Source organism: Typopeltis vanoorti, chromosome 1 (genome assembly GCF_054136105.1).
Source record: "Typopeltis vanoorti isolate ZY-2024b chromosome 1, IOZ_Tvanoo_1.0, whole genome shotgun sequence".
In the NCBI taxonomy this organism is placed as follows: domain Eukaryota; kingdom Metazoa; phylum Arthropoda; class Arachnida; order Uropygi; family Thelyphonidae; genus Typopeltis; species Typopeltis vanoorti.
Window position 1 is genome coordinate 183,878,456 of NC_143549.1, and position 22,496 is coordinate 183,900,951.

General features: G+C 33.2%; 1 protein-coding gene across 3 annotated transcripts in view; it reads left to right on the top strand.

Moving 5' to 3' along the window:
• LOC150110694 (uncharacterized) overlaps positions 1–22,496 on the top strand; it is a 131,206-nt gene that overhangs the window by 43,319 nt on the left and 65,391 nt on the right. The window contains exon 1 of one of the 3 annotated variants that reach the window (XM_090395716.1): positions 3,230–3,342. The exons of 1 other annotated variant lie outside the window; for it this stretch is intronic. The gene's annotated coding sequence lies outside the window, so the exon portion shown is untranslated. Of the gene's footprint in view, positions 1–3,229; positions 3,343–22,496 lie in introns of those variants that run through there. One more of the 3 variants, XM_090395727.1, reaches the window with a different exon arrangement.

Below are 22,496 nucleotides of genomic sequence, written 5' to 3' on the forward strand. Positions count from 1 at the left end.
CACCGCGGGCCGTTTTGGATAGCCCTGTGTTACGATATGAAGTATTTTTTTTTTTTTTTATGTATATATTTGATTCATGCATAGGTGAAACTACAAAAATATTATAACAAAGAAATGTATGAAATATTCTAAAAAAAACTTTATTAGACAAAATTTTATCTATTTAAATTCACTCTAGGGGATGATGCCTCTTCCGTTTTAGACTATCGTTTTTAACAACTGGAATACTACTGTGCATTCGACGAGCAGCACGAAAACAAGTAATCATATTTTTAGTACAAGCAAACAAAACAAGTAAAATTACATCGTGAAGAACAATAGACGATATCAACAAACGATTTTTGAAATGTTACCGAATCTTATTCTTCAGTACGCTGTGAAGGGTCGAATAATTTATTTTGTTCTTGGTTGCGTATTAGTTAAATGCGCGTTAGTACGCTATACACCCTGAAGGTCCTGTCATATATAATTTAAATTTTCAAAATTACTTATCAGAATAACCAAGGAAATAGCGTTTTTATAAGAATTCAAACTTATAACAGCTAAAACATTTTATTAACTAGAATTTTTATAATTGTCTGACTAGCATATATAGTTATTATACATGTAATAGTAAGAAATGGTAAGGATACCAATTTTTTAATGGTAAAGCACTCTAAATTATATTTAAAATCGGAAATATAATTATGCTGCGGCACATACTGTATCTGGGGATCCCACATGCTGATGTTAAATGGATGGCCAACAACGTACATTAATGAAATAAAATAAGCTAATAAATAATTTATTTTTTATTTTTATTTTATTTTATTTTTTAAGTTCTGCTGCTCATTTTTCATATTGAAAGTATTCCAGCAGGCGATGAGACGACAGCAAACTTAAGTCGTCATGTGTTCCTGATCTTGTATTGTATTGTATTGTGCTGTATTAGTATTGTGTTGTTTAAGGTTGATTTTTCAGGAAAACTGCATAGCTTAGTGGTGGCTTCTATAATGTTAGATTAGCAGAAGAAAGACGTTAATTCGATCTTGATCATATACTAGAGGAACTTTTTTGAATCGGTTCCAGTTCATTAACGATTGGTTTTTATATTTTGTTCTTCAACTCAGACAAAATATTACTAATATAATAAAATGCTAAAAATAAGATATTAAACTTTAAAATTATTTTATTGACTGCAGTTTGATGAACATATTAAAAAAATCGAAGTGGAGTTCTCGTGGGTGGCATAGGATAATGCACCTTTGAAAGTAAGGTATGTTGTAAACAGAAGACTTACTTTGCATGCGCGCACCCACCCACCCACCCACCAGGTGACGGGATGGCTTGTTGAAAGTATTAATTTGCATTAGAGAAGAGAAACAAATAAAAGGATGGTTAAAATAAGGGAAAGGAAATATAGGAAAGAGTTTTCCTATATTCTAGCCTCTTATTCTAAATAAGAGGCTGCACTTCGATCACATATGACGTCATCTTCATCAGTTTTGAGATTGTCTATAGTTACCGCATGTGAGACAGGGGGAAAGGTCTGGTTTATGTTTTCTGCTAAGGAGTAAATTCTGTTTTTGCGGTCGTTTCCGAGTAAGTTAGTTTCTTTATGTTGAGTTGTATATTGATAATTCGAATCCGTTCAGTTTGTGGAACGTATTATAGTATGCAATCTCAATAGTGCTATTGATTTTGCTTTTTCCTTCTATTTGAGGGGGGGGGGTGCTCTCAGTCCTTGAAGTGGTTCCTGAATCTCAGGTGTATTAATCGTAGATAATCCGAAGGAGAAAAAAAAAAGCCTGTTTCGAACTATTGCACCTCTGTTGGCAAATGTATCTATAAACAGCTGAGGTCTGCGGGCTTATATTTGCGTAAGGGAGTCGACTGATATTCCATTCGATCCCTTTCTTCGAAAAGCATGCAGAATCTCGAGAGATTAGTGGAGGATTTACTTATAAGAGTAACAGCTTCTACACTTAGTCACAATAATTAAATCTTTACAATATACATCCAATTTTCAGTTTACATCGAAAGACCATTCGCCCTACAAATTAAGTTCAGCCGTGTCTTAACGATTGGGTATCTTTTTTCCGCTACATCTGTAGAAAACAAAAGCTAGTTTATAATATTTACAGATTTCGCTGTCTTAAGCAGAGAAGCATTTTTAAGGCGTTAACTAATATTCCATTTCCTCCCTTTCTTCGAAAGCCATGAAAAATCTGTTTCAGAGATATTAGCGGAAGAGTTTTTCCTTACTTTATATAATAAAGTAAGGAAAAACAAATGACCTACAGCCATATTTTTTGTACTAAACGTGTTATTTAGAGGATGGGGGGGGATACACATACGTTTTGAAGGAAATTATTTTGAATTTATTGTAATTCATAAAAAATATAATATTACGATTGGGAGTAGTAGCAAATACGTCATATCTACCACTGCTTTGATCCCACTGATTTCATGAACAAATTGTTTTATCATTTACATTCTAAAAACATTTTCGGAATGCAAATTGTATTAGTTTCAATATATTTTCAAATATCAAGATCTCGGTTTATTAGGAAGTCCTTTTATGCGTCCTTCAAATCATGAAAATTACGCCCATTCCATTCCACTATAATGAGCTTGTTCTTCAGTGGTATCCATCATTTATTTTAGCCTTGAGGAAGATTTCAGCTATCTGACAACGTAAACAAATTCTTTGCGATTAAATAGGTAAAGGCTTTCCAGCTTGCTACTTGTTTAAAGCAGCAGTGAGGGAATATTTGTTTCGCTTCCTGTAATGAGATTGTCAGTATGAATTGTACAGTGAAGGTCAGTGAGCTTTCTGGTCCATTTCTCATAAAGGTTGTCACTAATCCGTGTAACCCAAATGTCGCATTCAAGTGCTCATAAGTTGAATTTTGAAACTTTTTGAGTGGAAATCATGTATGGTACATCGCATTCGTGTAATGAATCGTTAGCAAAGATGTTTTCTTCCGCAATTAAATCATTTAGCTAGTTATGAGTATTGACTCCTTGATTTTGAAAGTAGGCGGATGAAAGACTGAAAAGAATGTTATCTTGATGTGCTAATTGCGGTTTCATTTAATGTTGTTAATATTTTGATAATTTATTCATTTGTTTTTAGGTGAATGTAATTGATCTGTGTATTTAATGTGTAATTTTTTTCAGCATTGAAAAGTTTGCTTTAAATGCATTAGAATTATATCGTGTGCTCAGACTGCTAAATATTCCATACAGTGATATCAGCCATCTCAAAGACATTGGATCATCCAGTACTGTTCTCGATTAAAAGTATTTCCGGAGGCAGAACTTTTCTCGTGAATAATTAAGAATCTTGGTTGCATTGAAGTAAGTCCCTGGATATTTTCTAGGAGGATAAAAACTTAATTGCATTTGGACATGACTTTTCGACATTAAATATCTTACCTTCTTCACAGTTTTGCCTCATCCCCCCCCCTCTCTTTCCGGACGAAGTTTAAAAGGTAAATTTGTCCAGTATACTTAACACAAATTAATTCTTTACGAACAAAAGAGTAGAATGTTCTTTATATCCATTTATTAAAACAGAACCCTCATCGAGATGGTGACTGTATCACCTTAAAAATTTGCTATTTTCCATACCAGGAAGGTGCTTCATAGTGCCGGTTGCAAAATTTATTCCTGACTTTTTGTGCTTGTATTAGGGGAACAAACATAAAACATGGAGCTGTAAGAATTCAACAGGTACTATGCAATCTTTTAAAGTATTCGCTGTAATAAAATCCACCAACATTTTATCATAGATGTATTCCTTCAATGTGAAGAAATTCTCATATGAGGAAGGAAACACTAAACTCACTGTCCTGTACTTCTTGAACCGATAGAATACTTCAGATTCAAAGTTTTCACAAAAGAAACTGCTGCTAAGATAAAGTGATGCGAATTTCGCATTCCCGATAAGTATAAATACTACGCCCATTCTCAAGTAGCCAGTATCAAGATATGTAAACAATCCCACATATCTGAAACAAAACTAAAAATGATGTATGTATTATGCGTAAATACTCTATATTTAATTATATTTAATGATATTTAAAAGACGTCATCCGAAATAGTTCAGTTTACCTTTCCCTCGTTTTCCCATTAAAGTGTATTTTGGCGTACTGAATTCAAAGCTTTAAATTCGATCTATGTAAGGATTTTTATCGATTTGTGCGCTGTAGGTTTTGGAAACATTTTATCGTGAATATGTCAGTTACTTTTGTAATTTGAAATTGAATTGCGCAATTTCTTTTGTGTAACCGGAAACAAGATAAAAGTAAAAAATTAAATTAACGTTAAATATAACAATTTTGATGAAGCAGGCCTCTCAGATCACGCTCTCAACACCCTACACCGAATCTATTGGGAAAGTACCTGCTCTTTACATCATACAAAAACCTGGTATGAAAGAAAATTCAAAGAAGCCTGTGAAATTCTGATTAACCACCCTTATCTCAACAATAATAGTGGCATAAAAATTCCAAGAATTTGGATGACACATATTCAGCCTACTTAGTTTCCAGCATACTTTAGGACTTTAAGCAATTTTTAGCTTGTATTGGAAACTATTCCATTCCAATTGATTGAAATTTATATATATATATAATCACATATATATATATAACTAACATGTTGCTCTCCAGCCCAATTTAATTTTGTAACCTAATAGATAATAATAGGACTCTAGCTTTGATGCAGTAAAGGATATTTTTTTTACTCGCCAGAGGTGAGGCCAATAATTGTTGTAACGGTTGGTCAGTAACTTTAGCAAACCATGTAGATTGTAGTGCAGCTTGTTTCTTTGTATATATGTGTATGCTCCAGATGAGATGACCTTGATATGAAAGTCGAAACGTCGGGTGTTCATTTTGGTTTATATTAAACTAAAGTTTTGCTCTAACACGGTAGTTGTCTCCATAATTTTTCTAATGTATTCTGATCACCGTGTAAGCATGAAAGAAAAGATAAAAGTAAGCTGATCACTATTGCTTCTCATCTTTTAAAATTTGGAAGAATTTCTTCAAACTACTGGTCCATTCGTCAGGGAATGGACCAGTAGTTTGTAGAAGACTAAAATATACTATACAAATTATTACTTCTACTGTATTTAAACAGGTCTGGTTGTTCTGTATAAAAAAAAAAAAAAAATTTATATCGTGCTGAAACCTACAGTCTGTCATAAGACCATGCCTTACTCTTTAGATCGCCCAGTTCGCTTCACCATCGCTACAAAATGTGGTCCTGACGAATTACGAATCTTCTGCTTTCACGATGGATAGAAAGTCATGCATTTTTGAAAATTATGGAGACAACGACCGTGTTTGAATAAAAACTTTAGTTTAATATAACTAAAATCTACATTCGACGTTTCGACCTCGATGTCAAGGTCATCTTCTGGAGCATACAACTATACACAGAAAACAAGCTACACTACAATCAAACTGGTTTGTTACAGACACTGACCAACCGCTACAACAATTGTTCGCCTGACCTCTGGTGGGAAAAAAAAAATTATACATCAACGCTAGAGTCCTATTATTAGTGTTATCTGTTGGTTGTCTAATGTATTTCTACAACCAACAGATAACACCAATAATAGCGTTATCTGTTATGCCTCTTGAAGATTTAAGAATACCCACAAATTTAATTTTCTTACTGTAAAGGAAGTAAAATATACACGTACTCGAATTTTGACTATTTTACAAAATGCAATTTTTGTAATTAATAATTATATATTTTAATCATTGAACAGTAGCACTTTTTGTATGTCGTATTTATTACAAGTATGTCGAAATAAACCAAGTTTGTTTCGACATACTTGTAATAAAAAACACAATTGCAATGAAGAACTCTTCTGTCCTGAAAAAGAAAAATAGTTCGACTTTTAAAAGTCTACGTCCTGAAATGCGTGGGACCAAATCAGGTGGATTCTGCTATTAAAGTATTTGAACTACAAATCCTGTAATGTCCTTTTATTCCTTCCAAAGGGAGTAAGTAAGTCATCTAACGTTTCGTGGGGCAACCAGTTTCCACCCGCTGCCACTAATAGTTGGCTCAAGGTTATCAGTGATCATAGGCCTCGGCAGGGTGGAGAGAATATGGCATAAAACTGACGCCATCTTGTCCTAATTATAACATTTATATTATTGACTGAAGTAGCGTGAGTTTACGGTCGATTTCATTAGTTGTAGGATTAAAATCGAAGTTTCCGAGAGGGGGGGGGGGGAGAGAGAGCACTACATTCCTGTGCTGAAGATAGACTAATTATTATATTTATTAGAATTATTAAATGAATTGCTTCTTAATTGTTCTGCAGACTCGTAATCTTTAAATATAAATTAATAATGCAATGTAATATATTCACACTGAACTGCTGAGGTTGGGTGGTGTGAAGGAATCTTTATGGCAGAAAAAAATTTTCACAGTACTATAGATAATAGCAGTTGCTGTCACGATTCAATTGCCAGCGTCATTGTTTTCTGTATAATTGAATGTAAATAATCGACTATTTCCATCCAGTCGAGAACGTGATTATTTACATTCGATTACTAGAATTTTCATCCTGCAAACACACGCAATCGACAGACAATACAGTGGGCTCATAGTCTTAGTTGCTTCAGCAGTAAATTCAGAAAACTATCTGATTAATCTAGTGTTCCAGTCTTGGATAATCAAGGATAGTTTCATCTGCTTTTCAATGAATTGCATGGTTGTGGAATTTAATCCGTAATGGCATGGATGGTTGTTAAATCATCTTCAGATGGTATATGATATTTCATTGCCTAGTGTGAAAGAACTGACTAGAAGTCGGAAGTGGCTTGAAAACTCACTCGATGTTTAACATATCATAGATGTGTTAAACATAGAGTGACTTAAAAAGGTAGGTGAAAATTTGCTGTAATTATCACTGTTTCTTTCATTTCGAGTCATCTTTATAATGGAGAGGTCCACAAACAGTGATCTACTTTATTCACTTCGAAAATTACTACGTAATAAAACAACCAGTATTTTTTTTTATTCGTTCCGTCTCTCTTTCTCTGCTTTGCCCATGTCAATCATCGCTGGACATTTACCATTTAAAGTTTCGGTAAAATTCTTTCAGGCATCTTTTGATATTTCCACTGCATTTCATAAGGTCTGGTTTTCGTCGGCAAACAAACATCCTATTGTATTTTTTCTAACCTTCTTAACTGGGTGTCTAGTTTGCTCTCTACCACTCTCTTTTATAGTGGATAGCTTTCTTCACACCTTTCTACTAATTCAAGAATGTGTTCTTTAGCTAACTTCTTTAAACCAGTGACCGTTCACGGAACTATTACATGGCTGCTGTGCGTGAGCAGATGATTCAAAAGAAGAAAGGAAGCTGGTAATGAATTTATTGAAAAGGTCGGAGTGGTATTCATCGAAGAAAAAGGGTAAGCGGATGACGGCAGGAAAGGTATACGGAATGGGGGGGAAGAGGATGAGAAGTTTGGAGCCAAACTCTGTGTGGATGTTGATTAGCGACTGTCCGTCTTTGTTCGCAATTAGAGGAAAGTGGAGAAAATGGTGTTTGGCCATTTCTGTGGAACGCGGCCTCTACGGAAATACCTATAAAGAAAAGACAATGCAGAAACGTGTGTGAGAAAGAGAGGGGAGGGGATCAAATGTGAAGCGACATTTCTACTTCTGGATACAATCAACCATTTTGAGGGAGGTTTTTGATGAGCCATCCCAGATATGAACACTATTCGAGGGTTGGTGGACTTATTTGGGATTGATAAAGTGTTAGGCGTTGAGTAGAAGAGAAGTAATGCTTAGAACGAAGAAACAATTAAAAGGTTGCATGCTGAAGATGCTATGGGCGTAGTCATTTCCCAAGCGTAAGCTAGATGTTGAAAGTCAACCCAAGAAGATTAATTGATCTTAGAGAAAATGTTCATTGCTTCAGAGCTGATATCCGTGTCAATCTTCAATGTAGTTAAATTCGATACAATTAAAACTTCTAGCTTTTTTTTTCCAAGGAAAAAAACTGCCTTCAACTTCCTTGACGTTTTGATAAGATTCCAAGCAAAGATATTTTTCTTCTTGAAATAAGGTATCTCAAGTTCTTCGTAGTGCCAATACCTATAGTTTTATCAGCCTCCAGAAAAACCTCTTCCGTGCACTTCATACGAGCTGCTGATTTCATGCAAATTTCGTCTATCATGCCTTAAAATACTGTCCTCATATTTGGCATGGTAAAAACCTCCTTAAAATCATTGATACTATCCATTAGACAGTAAAGCAATTCAGGCTAATTGACTCTCTCTCTCTTGTAAGTTCGCTTCATTCTCTATCATGGAAATACCTATAGAAAAGTTACGTAATTATAAAGTACCTATAGGTGTTTTCATGGGGGGGGCTGACACATCTGAATGGGAATTGTGTATAGATGCTATTTTTGAAAATAGCATCTATACACAATATATTTTGTACACTATACTTTCTCTGGAACGAAGTACTTCATCTAGTATTCCTTAAGAATTATACAATCTGTAGCTGTTCAAATTTCTTTCTCTTTTCTGGGAACTGAGAAGAAAAGTGTTTGAAGTAATCTTGACACCAAACATTGTACCTGAAATACATGTTTAGTGTTTCGCCTAGTTTAAGAAACGAAATTAGGGCACTTTGGGAAACCAGTGGCTGATTGCAGGAGACGGCGATATGTTGAACATAGTCTAGGTTTGTTACGAACCATAGGAATTAGAAAAATGATGAGTGAAAAAAAATTGTCCACCAAGGGACTCCTCTTCCCTTGGACAGAAATCGCAGTTCGGAACTGGGTGATGTCTGCAGGAAGCACGTGTGGTTGCCATAGCATGCTAACGGAAGGAACATTGATTCTTAACCAGTTAGGAAAAGAGGCTCTGCAAAATATAGTTAATAAACTAAAAGCGAGCTGTGATACATTTGGCCACAGAAAATGGTGATAGCCACTTTGGGAAACAGTCAAAGCGAATGGATAATAACTTACTCTTCTTCTTTTTGGCTTCCCGTATTAGGCAAATGTTTACCTGTGACGTTTTCAAGGGTTTAAAAAGTCTTCTGCCCTTCCTCTTGATCGGTGTCCCTTTTGGTTTATATTTCCAAGCAATATTTGGCCATCTGTCCTCATTCATTCTTTCTATGTGGTTTTTCCAGTTCTTTCTATAGTTTGTGATGTCTTCTGTTATGTTAATTATGGATAATTGTTTTCTTATCTTGTCTATTCTTTTATAGCCTGCGAGCGGTCTTAGGAACTTCATTTCTGTAACTTCCACTTGTCTTTTATCTAGTTCTCCCCAAGTCCATGTTTCACTGCCATATTTCAGAATTGGTTTGACTATTATTTTATATAGTTTTATTTAGGTTGTTCTAGACATCTGTTTACTGAAGTGTCTATTCAAAGTTCCAGTGACTGCTAGGAAGGGGCTTATGTAATTCCTAGGTATTTAAATTTGTTCACTTGTTCTATTAGTTTGTTGTAGATGACTAGTTTGCATCTTTTAATTTCTTTACCTTGAAATGCTATTCATTTCGTTTTATTTATTGAGATTTTCATGTCATACTGTTCTATTGTTTTGTTCATTACGTGTAGATTTTTCTGCGATTGGTCTTCATTTTCAGCAAAAATAACTTTGATCATCAGCATACAAAAGGCTGGTTAATTCTTTATTTCCTATTTTAATTCCAATGATTTTGTTTTTCCTCCATTCTCTTGAAATTTTTTCCATATATATATATATATATATATATATATTGAAGAGTATTGGTGATAATCCATTTCCTTGAATGAGACCTCTATTGGTTTTAATTTTTTCGGTTGTTTCATTATTAATTTTAATTTTATTATAGCTTTATTCCATTATATTTGGTATTGCTTTTGTGGTTTGAGGTGGAGCTTTCAATTCATACACTATGTTGATTAATTTTGCTCTGTTGATTTGATCATATGCTTTCTCATAATCCAGGATGGCTATATATGTTGGCAGGTTAAATTCTATTCTTTTTTCTATAATTTGTTTGAGTGTAAATGTGGGATCTGTGTAAGATCTTCCTTTCCTAAAGCCACATTGTTCTTTTCCAATAATTTTCTCTGCCCATGGTGTTAATTTACTTTTAATTATATCGATGTATTTAATGAGGATATTCCTCTGTAGTTTCCGCAATCCTTTCTCTTTCCCTTTTTTTGAATATGTTTATGACTATTGCTATCTTCCATTCTTGTGTGATGTTTCATTATTCCCATATTCTGTTTAGAAATTTAATTAATCGTAATTGAAATGGTTTAGAGCTGTATTCGTATAGTTCTGAATTTCTCCCATTAGCTTTTCTATTTTTTAGTTTTTTCAATATTTTCTTTAGATTATTTAGCTGTATTGGTTCTTCGTTTGTTTCTTGACTTATTGCTTGTTTTATTTCAATTTGATTATTATTGTTAGAAATGGGTGCAGTGATTGTCCATTCTTTTGTGGAGGGGCCTTCTAATTGTAGATTATCCTTTGTTTCTTGAGTCATTTTTTTTAATGATTTTATAGCTCTTTAGTTGAGTCCATTTATGTCATGCTCTAATCTTGACGCAAATTTTTCCCAGTCTTGTCTTCTGATTTTCCTGGTTTCTGTCCTTGTTATTGCTCTAATTTTATATTCTATTTCATTTCCTATGGTTCTGTCGTTTAACGATCTAAGGTAGATTTCTTTTTTTCTTTCTTGTTAAAGATTCTATTTCTGCGTTCCAGGTTCTTAGTCCTTTCCTTTTTCTTCGCAGTTTTGTTCCTATGGCTTCATATGCTGCTTCTTTTACTATTTGTTTAATGTTTTGCCATTCATTTTCTATACCTTTTATCTTCATTTATTTTCTTTGTATGATTTGTAAGTCTTCTTTGACATAGTTCTCTGATACTATCTTGCTGTAACAGTTCTATCTTAAATTGCTCATACTTTTGTTTTTGTGTTCTTGTGTTGTTTCTATTTCTCTGGTTTGGGATCTTAATAGTACTGATTAATAAATAGTGGTCTGAGTCAATATTGCATCCTCTGTATACCCTGCAATTTCTTACCATCTTCTTTAGTTTTTCACCCACTATTATATAGTCAATGATGCTTTTATATCCTCTGTCTTGCCATGTATATTTACATATCTTTATGTTTAAAGAAGTTGTTGGTGATTTTCAAACTATTATAGGCCACAAATTCCCCGAGTTCTCTTCCATTGTTATGATGTTTTCTCCTTGATTACCTATTAAATGCATTTGATCCAATTCTAGCATTGAAATCGCCTACAATGATTAAGTAATCAAGGAAAATGTTCTGAATTACATTTTGGAGGTTTTTATAGTATTCTTCTGTTTCAGATTTTTTTTTCTTTCTTTGGGTGCATATATTCCTATGATTGTAATAAATTTCTTATTTAAGATTAGCTGTTATTATTCTTTCCAAGATCCAGTTATATGATTAAGTTTTGTTTTTCCATTTATTGCTCATCACGATGGCTATACCTGCAGCTGCTTGTTTTTCATTGGGTACTCCACTGTATATTAAGCTATGTCCTGATGTTCTGTAGAGCCTTTAATTTTTTCGTTGTTTCTGAAATTACTGCTATTTCTATTTTCATTTCTGTTAGAGCTTTTTGAATTTCTTTGATCTTGTGATTGATGCGTCTTATGTTTATCGTTCCGATCCGTATCCAGTTCATAGTCCTTTTTTTTCCACTTCCGTTTCGTTATCCGCTTGGGTTCTCCGGTTTTTATTCCCTTGAAATTTCTGAGTAAAAGAATTTGTCAGCCGGGCTGGTTACCAGCCATCCGCAGCCTAGTCTGGTGATGGGGCTACCATTTTAGGGCTCCAGACATACCCGTTTTGGTCCGGGATTGCTTATTGGGTATTCACAGCCAACCACTATTTCTGATGGCTATTCTCCTCTGCCACCTGGGGACGCGCTTGGTCGCAGTAGCTCTGCTCCAAGAAAACTTAAAAACATAGTCTTTAAAGGCCACTCCCATAGAACAAGCAAATAGATAGATATAATTATATCAGTAGTAGGGGTGGCTCTTCTGACCAGATCAAGATAAGATAAGGAATCGTGACGTCATGGGTGTGGAATGTTTGGAATTTCCCTGTGGGCATATGTGTCAATAGCTTCATTTGTTGTGTTTTGGTTCGCGTATGGCATTATGGGTGATGATAGAGATAAGGATTCGTGTTGTGATTGGTGGGACACTTCTGACCAGATCAAGAAAAGGGATCGTGAACGTGAATGTTTGTTGATATAGAGAATGGAATGTTCGGAATTTCCCTGGGGATATATGCGTCAATGGCTTCAGTTCTTGCGTTTTGGTTCGCGTATGGAATTGTGGGTTTTTTTTTTTGGTTCGCCTATGGAATTATGGGTGATGATAGAGATAAGGATTCGTGTTGTGATTGGTGGTGCAGTTCTGACCAGATGAAGATCAAGATAAGATAAGGAATCGTGAAGTGAATGTTTGTTGTGGTCAGATGAATATCAGTGATGTCATTGTTAGTTGTAAATAAGTGACGTTATTGTTTTGAATGGAAAAGGGATATATTAGAGATAAGGAATCGTGTTGTGATTGGTGGTGCACTTCTGACCAGATGAAGATCAAGATAAGATAAGGAATCGTGACGTGAATGTTTGTTGTTATTGATTTTGGAATGTTTGGAATTTCGCTTCTGTCAGAAACATCACTTGGTGTTTTGGTTTGGCTATGGAATTGTGGGCGATGTTTTTGAGATAAGATATCTTGGAATTTTCCCAGGGTGACACGCATCCGTCATTGTCGTCATGTTTTGTTTGGTTGTCTAAGTATGGGTGTACTAATTTTCCAATACATTTGGGATATTTCTTTCCTGTTAAAGAGTGGGAATTTTAAGAATAGAGTAGACTCGAGATGGCGGCAGTCTTTCGAGGTTTTCTGAATAATTTAATTATAATGGTGTCCTTAATCGCACACACACACACATTAGACATGAAAATTCGCTAATGTATCCATGTTGATACTTTAATATGTATCCTATGATTATTCTTACCAAAAAAAAAAAACTATTCAGTATTAGAATTATGCTTACCAAAAAACATACGAACAGTGATTATTGTATTACAATTATCAATTGTTATGTTCAAGTTAAAAAAAAAACTTGCATTTCTTTCCAGAATGGGAACATCTTGGTACTATCTAGGTTTTCTGAATATTCCAAATTGTTGATTAACATATATTCACAGAACACAAACACAAGTCTGAAAAGACATTTCACTTTTTCATTATAGGTTACTGTGGCTAACCTATATTCACACCACGAAACACACCAAACATAGGAGTTGAAAGATATTTCTGTAAATAACCAGAAAAGCTAGTGGACTACTTAATTTACTTTAGTATCCGATTGGTTCTCTGTATTAATTCTTTCCCACTGTTGCCCAACCTTGGTGGGATAGTGTATGCACCATTTTGTTTAGGGTAAGTGTTATTTCCGGTTTCGAATTCTGATTGATATTAGAGTATGGAATTCTGACAAGTGAAATTATTATTATTATCTTTTTTTTTCTAAATTGATTGGTTTTTCTGTATTTTACTTTTAAAGGTCATATTCTAACAGAATAACTGAGCAGAATTAATAAATATATAAAGTATATGTGAATTTATTTTCCAACACTGAATATTTCTCATTAAGTCTTATCTTAAAGTTGCCCAAGCTTGGTGGGAAAGTCTATGTGCTGTTTTGTTTAGGGTAAGTGTTATTTCCGGTTTCGAATTCCGATTGTTATTAGAGTATGGAATTCTGACAAGTGAAATTATTATTATTATTTTTTTTTTCCAAATTGATTCGTTATTTTCTGTATTTTACTTTTACAGGTCATATTCTAACAGAATAACTGAGCAGAATTAATAAATATATAAAGTATATTGAATTTATTTTCCAACACTGTATATTTCTCATTAAGTCTTATCTTTAAGGTATCTATCTTATCCGGTCGCCTTTTGTTGTACATAGGTGAGAAATCATGTGTTTTGATTCAAACTCTTGGTTTCCGTTGGGAAATTACCAATATAACTATTAATTTTACCTTCGATTCCTTGTGCTTTTAACCTATTTCTGTAAGTGGAATTTATTTATTTTATTTATTTTTTCTTTAGAACTAGTAAATTTTATGTAACTGATATGAGACAAACAAGGTTTTGAACTCTCTGCAGTTTTTCTACAGCAATCTTTTTAAGAGTTTTTGTAACGTGTCTTTGGTTTTAAATGTCTAATGGCTCTGTAAAATAACCAAAGTCTAACAGTATTGTGACTTTTCAGGTGAAATCTTCACCACTAAAATTCTAGCTATTAATTTTATACCCGATTATTTCTTTTGCTTCCAATATTTGACAGGAGTTTCTTGAAATATTTGAGGGCTTGCATGAACCAATAAGACTTTTAATTCAATGAATCAAAAAAAATTCTCTGGTTACTTTGTGGCATGAAATTTCACAAGGAAAAAAAAATGTTATCTTCCTTCTTAAATTTGTATTACACATCTATGACACCCAATTTGTTCATTTAAATTTACACATTTTATTTGAACAAAATATTATTGAAAAATTGTATTTACTGAATCTAACAATACAGAAAATAAATAAATTGAAAAATACATCAAAGTTTCTTCCATGCTTGTGGAATTGCCATCGTATGGTTTTGTCAATGTGACTCTCATCTGAAATTTAATTTTTCATTTGGTGTTCGTTGGAAATTTATTACTATAGTAAACTTAAGGGTTACATATACTTCTGAGAATTATTAAAAGCACAGAATCTTTCGTTATGTTTCCAAAAGCATTTAAAAGTACACATTATGTTTTCACATTTTGGGCATCCAATTTCATTTAAATCAAGAACAGGCCTCCCTATTAACATCGCTAATGTTTTTGATTTTTCTCTTCCTTTGGCAAGTAATATATGATATTTCCATGTTGATTCTATCATCCAATTTCTTAGTTTGTCCAAAGATAGTGAACCAATTTTCCCACTTCAGCTGATAGTTATATTTTATTAACCAAGAATTCTGTTTTTTAACTCTTTCAGGTAATTCTTTCCAACTACAAGGTGATTTTGTTAATGGATATTTTACACTAATTCCATCAGATATACAAATTTCTTTAGGAAATAAATTTGAACTCCTATTGAAAAGAAATTGGCAGTCAATTATAGCAATGATAACTGAAAATTCGAAATTTTCACCCAATGTCGATTTTTCATTATCGTTTTCCTTCATTCTTCTTCTTCTTCTTCTTCTTCTTCTTAGATTACTTCATATGGCACCACAAGTAAATAGTTATTTATTATTATTATTTCACTGATTATTAGCTCTGATCATATACTTTAAGGTAACTTTCGTTTACAAAATTCTAAACAATTAGAACTTTTCACAAAGAAACTTTCAAAGATATGTGGCTCACCCATTAATTTTACATTACCAAACACAAAACACCACAACATAAAACAGCAGCTGCAGTGCATGAACGATTACCTTAAGTCCACAGTCACTTGACTCTATGGTATTTTCTTATAGTACTGTTTACATGTACTATGCCCTACCCTGACCGTTCATTCAAAAATGAACCTTTTGCACAGATGACTCAACAACATGTTTTCGCATGCTGGTGGTTATACTGTTGGTTTGTTTTTATCTTACTTTGTGTGGGTAAAGGTAAAATTTGTATATGTGTTATCTGGAGAGTACAAACATTTTTTGATACCAAACTTTAAGAGTTAAAGTCACGTTTTGGGTTAATTAGGTGCTCTCTCTCTCTCTCTCTATCTCACTCTCTCTTTCTCTCTCTCTCTCTTTCTCTAAGATAACCAAATTCTAACAGTTCAGATTTTCGATTATGTGAACAATTTGTTTTCAGATAACTCAATAATGTCAATAGGTAGCATTAGAAAATTTCTAAAATAATCAATACATGGATATTCGTTTTCAGCACTTTTTTTCTCTCCTGGCATTAATTTCACAGTTGTGATTTTTTTAAAATAATTAAACAGAATTGCATTAAGATATAAAGTTGTGGATTTAAATATCAAGATCTAATCAGAATAACTGAGTAAAAATTCACTGTGGAAAAACACAACAACAAAAACACACATCTTTGTTCATTTAAGTTTACAAATGCACATTTTATTTTGCTGAAATACTATTTACAAGTATATTCATGAGAAAAATTCGAAACATGTAATTACCTAAAAATATTTCACAATATTTATTTTAGACTCTTAACATTTTCCAAAGAGTTCAATGAATAAAATTTTTGTTACTCACTGTTTCTTGGTTACATTACATCAAAATAGCTGGTCACGCAAAAGAATTTTTAAATCAGATACCATGGTATCCACACTTCCATACGTTTGATATTGTGTCAGTCTGGAAATGACACCATGCCTCCCTAAACAGTTTGTGTATTCTTTTGTCAGCAAATATACACAAACAGTTTTTGTAAAATGTTCGTAAATGTCCCAAAATAAAGAATCTTTATTTTGGGACATTAAATTTTTTTTTCCAAAAAAAGTTACCAGTATCAATTGGAGGTGACATCACTAAAAGATATCTGCAAACGATGAGCTCACTCATCTCCACTAGGCTGATCAGACATCTTCTGGAGGAGAGGGGAGGGGAGAGACTAGGGTGATGGGATTAGGTGGGGGAGCATTGCAGGGAAGACATCTGTCACCCTCTGTGATATCACAGAATGAGAGACATATGTTCCCCAGAAATATCCAAACACATAACGACATTGTTGTCATGTTTTGTTTGGCTATGGAATTGTGGGTGATGTTTTTGAGATAAGATATCTTGGAATTTTCCCAGGGTGACACACATCCGTCATTGTCGTAATGGTTTATCCAACAGCATGTAGAAACATGTCTGTGAATCATCTGTGCAAAAGTTCCATTTTGGAAGGAACAGTCATTGTTAAGGATCAGGTAAACAATACTATAAGGAAAAATAAACGAGTCAAGTGTCTTTGCAGTTATGACAATTCGTTCATCCAGTGAAGGTATTGTTTTGTGTTGTGGTTATTGGCATCCAGGAAAGTAAAGTAAAGTAAAATAATGGGTGAGCCACAAAAGTCATTGAAATTTTCTTTCTTCAGGAAAATAGCACGAAACAAAACTCTTCACCTAGCTCTAAAAGGATGGAAACCGATTATTATTTTAGAAGACACATACATTGTGATGTATTTAGACAGGATCACTTGGGAAAAATTATGCAGGAAGTGGTCTGATATCCTCGGCTACTTGCAAAGAAGAGTTGACTACGAAATGGACCTCGGTGAGTGTTATATTCTGAAATGCCAAGATGGGGAACTAATACTTGATGCTACAGAAGCTGATGGAAATAAGGTTTTTTCTGTTAGTTGTGAAGAAGCTGAGAGATTTTCACCAAAAATGTACGACATTGATAATCATTTACTATTTTTGGAAACTGAATTACCATCTGTTCGAATAATGGGAAAAATTATCGTTAATCATTTAAATTCATCAATGGTAAAATTAGAATTTCAAGATTTTATCCAATTCGATAAAGATTCTTTATTTTGGGACATTTACAAACATTTTACAAAAACTGTTTGTGTATATTTGCTGACAAAAGAATACACAGAATGATTAGGGAGGCATGGTGTCATTTCCAGACTGACACAATATCAAACGTATGGAAGTGTGGGTAACATGGTATCTGATTTAAAAATTCTTTTGCGTGACCAGCTATTTTGATGTAATGTAACCAAGAAACAGTGAGTAACAAAAATTTTATTCATTGAACTCTTTGGAAAATGTTAAGAGTCTAAACTAAATATTGTGAAATATTTTTAGGTAATTACATGTTTCGAATTTTTCTCATGAATATACTTGTAAATAGTATTTCAGCAAAATAAAATGTGCATTTGTAAACTTAAATGAACAAAGATGTGTGTTTTTGTTGTTGTGTTTTTCCACAGTGAATTTTTACTCAGTTATTCTGATTAGATCTTGATATTTAAATCCACAACTTTATATCTTAATGCAATTCTGTTTAATTATTTTTAAAAAAATCACAACTGTAAAATTAATGTTAGGACAGGGAAAAAAGTTCTGAAAACGAATTTTCAGAATTATTATTTTAGAAATTGTCTAGTGCTACCTATTGACATTATTTGAGTTATCTGAAAACAAATCGTTCACATAATCGAAAATCGGAAATGTTTGAATTTGGTGATTTTACAGAGAGAGAGAGAGAGCACCTAATTAACCCAAAATGACTTTAACTCTTAAAGTTTATAGAAACATTTATAGAAAAATGTTTGTACTCTCCAGATAACACATATACAAATTTTACCTTTCCCCACACAAAGTAAGATAAAAACACACCAACAGTATAACCACAGCATGCGGAAACATGTCGTTGAGTCATCTGCACAAAAGGTTCATTTTTGAATGAACGGTCAGGGTAGGGCATAGTACGTGTAAACAGTACTATAAGAAAATACCATAGAGTCGAGTGACTTTGGACTTAAGGTAATCGTTCATCCACTGCAGCTGCTGTTTTGTGTTTGGTAATGTAAAATTAATGGGTGAGCCACAAATTCTTTGAAAGTTTCTTTGTGAAAAGTTCTAATTGTTTAGAATTTTGTAAACGAAAGTTACCACAAAGTATACGATCAGAGCTAATAATCAGTGAAATAATAATAATAAATAACTATTTATTTGTGGTGCCATATGAAGTAATCTAAGAAGAAGAATGAAGGAAAACGATAATGAAAAATCGACATTGGGTGAAAAATACGAATTTTCAGTTATCATTGCTATAATTGACTGCCAATTTCTTTTGAATAAGAGTTCAAATTTATTTCCTAAAGAAATTTGTATTTCTGATGGAATTAATGTAAGATATGCATTGAAAAATCACCTTGTAGTTGGAAAGAATTACCTGAAAGAGTTAAAAAAAAAAAAGAATTCTTGGTTAATAAAATATAACCATCAGCTGAAGTGGGAAAATTGGTTCACTATCTTTGGACAAACTAAGAAATTGGATGATAGAATCAACATGGAAATATCATATATTACTTGCCAAAGGAAGAGAAAAATCAAAAATATTAGTGATGTTAATAGGGAGGCCTGTTCTTGATTTATATGAAATTGGATGCGCAAAATATGAAAACATAACGTGTACTTTTAAATGCTTTTGGAAACATAATGAAAGATTCTGTGCTTTTAATAATTCTCAGAAGTATATGTATTGGATTCGAAAATATAAATATGCAACCCTTAATTTTACTACAGTAATAAATTCCCAACGAACACCAAATGAAAAATTAAATTTCAGATGAGAGTCACATTGTCAAAACCATACGATGGCAATTCCACAAGCATGGAAGAAGAACCTTTGATGTATTTTTCAATTTATTTATTTTCTGTATTGTTAGATTCAGTAAATACAATTTGTAAATAATATTTCGTTCAAATAAAATGTGTAAATTTAAATGAACAAATTGGGTGTCATAGATGTGTAATACAAATTTAAGAAGGAAGATAACATTTTTTTTCCTTGTGAAATTTCATGCCACAAAGTAACCAGAGAATTTTTTTTTGATTCATTGAATTAAAAGTCTTATTGGTTCATGCAAGCCCTCAAATATTTCAAGAAACTCCTGTCAATTTTGGAAGCAAAAGAAATAATCGGGTATTAAATTAATAGCTAGAATTTTAGTGGTGAAGATTTCACCTGAAAAGTCACAATACTGTTAGAGTTTGCTTATTTTACAGAGCCATTAGATATTTAAATCCAAGGACACGTTACAAAAACTTAAAAAGATTGCTGTAGAAAAACTGCAGAGAGTTCAAAACCTTGTTTGTCTCATATCAGTTACTTAAAATTTACTAATGCTAAAGAAAAAATAAATAAAATAAATAAATTCCACTTACAGAAATAGGTTAAAAGCACAAGGAATCGAAGGTAAAATTAATAGTTATATTGGTAATTTCCCAACGGAAACCAAGAGTTCGAACCAAAACACACGATTTCTCACCTACGTACAACAAAAGGCAACCGGATAAGATAGATACCTTAAAGATAAGACTTAATGAGAAATATACAGTGTTGGAAAATAAATTCAATATACTTTATATATTTATTAATTCTGCTCAGTTATTCTGTTAGAATATGACCTGTAAAAGTAAAATACAGAAAATAATGAATCAATTTGAAAAAAAAAAATAATAATAATAATAATAATTTCACTTGTCAGAATTCCATACTCTAATAGCAATCGGAATTCGAAACCGGAAATAACACTTACCCTAAACAAAACGGTGCATAGACTTTCCCACCAAGCTTGGGCAACTTTAAGATAAGACTTAATGAGAAATATTCAGTGTTGGAAAATAAATTCACATATACTTTATATATTTATTAATTCTGCTCAGTTATTCTGTTAGAATATGACCTTTAAAAGTAAAATACAGAAAAACCAATCAATTTGGAAAAAAAAAAATAATAATAATTTCACTTGTCAGAATTCCATACTCTAACAGCAATTGGAATTCGAAACCGGAAATAACACTTACCCTAAACAAAATGGTGCATAGACTTTCCCACCAAGGTTGGGCAACAGTGGGAAAGAATTAATACAGAGAACCAATCGGATACTAAAGTAAATTAAGTAGTCCACTAGCTTTTCTGGTTATTTACAGAAATATCTTTCACCTCCTATGTTTTGTGGTGTGAATATATGTTAGCCACAGTAACCTATAATGAAAAAGTGAAATGTCTTTTCAGACTTGTGTTTGTGTTCTGTGAATATATGTTAATCAACAATTTGGAATATTCAGAAAACCTAGATAGTACCAAGATGTTCCCATTCTGGAAAGAAATGGAAGTTTTTTTTTTTTAACTTGAACATAATAATTGATAATTGTAATACAATAATCACTGTTCGTATGTTTTTTGGTAAGCATAATTCTAATACTGAATAGTTTTTTTTTCCCGTAAGAATAATCATAGGATACATATTAAAGTATCAACATGGGTACATTAGTGACTTTTCATGTCTAATGTGTGTGTGTGTGTGTGTGTGTGTGTGTGATTAAGGACACCATTATAATTAAATTATTCAGAAAACCTCGAAAGACTGCCGCCATCTCGAGTCTACTCTATTCTTAAAATTCCCACTCTTTAACAGGAAAGAAATATCCCAAATGTATTGGAAAATTAGTACACCCATCCTTAGACAACCAAACAAAACATGACGACAATGACGGATGTGTGTCACCCTGGGAAAATTCCAAGATATCTTATCTCAAACATCACCCACAATTCCATAGCCAAACCAAAACACCATGTGATGTTTCTGACAGAAGGGGGGCCCAGCGAAATTCCAAACATTCCAAAATCAATAACAACAAACATTCACGTCACGATTCCTTATCTTATCTTGATCTTGATGTGGTCAGAAGTGTGCACCAATCACAACACGATTCCTTATCTCTAATATATCTTCCTTTCCATTCAAAACAATAACGTCACTTATTTACAACTACCAAATGACGTCACTTATCTACATCTCATAACAACGCACATCCACGACACGATTCCTTATCTTATCTTGATCTTCATCTGGTCAGAACTGCACCACCAATCACAACACGAATCCTTATCTCTATCATCACCCATAATTCCATAGGCGAACCAAAAAAAAAAAACCCACAATTCCATACGCGAACCAAAACGCAAGAACTGAAGCCATTGACGCATATATCCCCAGGGAAATTCCGTACATTCCATTCTCTATATCAACAAACATTCACGTTCACGATCCCTTTTCTTGATCTGGTCAGAAGTGTCCCACCAATCACAACACGAATCCTTATCTCTATCATCACCCATAATGCCATACGCGAACCAAAACACAACAAATGAAGCCATTGACACATATGCCCACAGGGAAATTCCATGATCGTGACGTCATCAACCAATGACGTCACGATTCATTATCTTGATCTTGATGTTGATCTGGTCAGAAGAGTCACCCCTACTACTTATATCTCAGAAGTCCAGCTAATCCATATCATAATTTTTACTGATAGTCCCATGTTTCTGAGGTGTGCATTAATTAAATCACAAGTGGAATCATTGATGATGTGAACTGATGATGAATGGAAAATGTGAACAAGAAATTAAAAAAAAAAAAAGAATACGAATAGTCAATATAGCCTTAACACGAAACGAATTCTTACAAGAAGAAAAGTCAGTATAAATACAAGAATATTATTATTATATGGACATCTCCATGGAGGCAGTAGACATATCGCGGGACACCCAGACTATTCACACAATATCTAACGTACTTCTTGTTGAGCTCATTGATAGACGAAGCACTCGCAGCTGAGTCAGGCAACGCATTCCATTCACTCACCATTCTCCAACCGAAACATCTAGTCCACATCCTTGTT